General features: G+C 44.3%; 1 pseudogene; it reads left to right on the plus strand.

Annotated features, from left to right (window-relative positions):
* Positions 1-721: 721 nt before the first annotated feature.
* LOC112075490 (integrator complex subunit 6-like) overlaps positions 722-916 on the plus strand; it is a 17,620-nt pseudogene continuing 17,425 nt past the window's right edge.

Genomic DNA, 916 nt, shown 5'->3' on the forward strand with positions numbered 1-916 from the left:
TACTACACTACACACCCAGTACTACATACTATACTACACCCAGTACTACACTACACACCCAGTACTACACACACAGCACTACACAACATAACACAGTACTACACTACACACCCAGTACTACACAACGTAATACAGTACTACACTACACACCCAGTACTACACACTATACTACACACAGTACTATACTACACACCCAGTACTACACACTATACTACACACAGTACTATACTACACACAGTACTACACACCCAGTATTACACACACAGCACTACACAACATAACACAGTACTAAACTACACACCCAGTACTACACAACATAATACAGTACTACACTACACACCCAGTACTACACTACACACCCAGTACTACACAACATAACACTGTACTACACTAAACTACACACCCAGTACTACACAACATAACACTGTACTACACTACACACCCCGTACTACACTACACACCCAGAACTACACTACACACCCAGTACTACACAACATAACACTGTACTACACTAAACTACACACCCCGTACTACACTACACACCCAGTACTACACAACATAACACTGTACTACACTAAACTACACACCCCGTACTACACTACACACCCAGTACTACACAACACACATTAATACACACGACACACCATACACAACACCAATACAACAGAAGGTGTACTTGTTTGTTTGTTCTCTCACTCAGTTCCCCTCCCTCATCCTCTAGGTGTTTGTAAGTAACAGTGCCAAGTACAGTGACCTGGGCCAGCCCTTTGGCTACCTGAAGGCCAGCACGGCTCTCAACTGTGTCAACCTCTTCGTCATGCCCTACAACTACCCTGTTGTACTGCCTCTACTGGGTAAGACCTGGGCCCTGTCCTAATACGCTAACTACCCTGTTGTACTGCCTCTACTGGGTAAG

This window comes from Salvelinus sp. IW2-2015, unplaced genomic scaffold (genome assembly GCF_002910315.2).
Source record: "Salvelinus sp. IW2-2015 unplaced genomic scaffold, ASM291031v2 Un_scaffold3193, whole genome shotgun sequence".
In the NCBI taxonomy this organism is placed as follows: Eukaryota; Metazoa; Chordata; class Actinopteri; order Salmoniformes; family Salmonidae; genus Salvelinus; species Salvelinus sp. IW2-2015.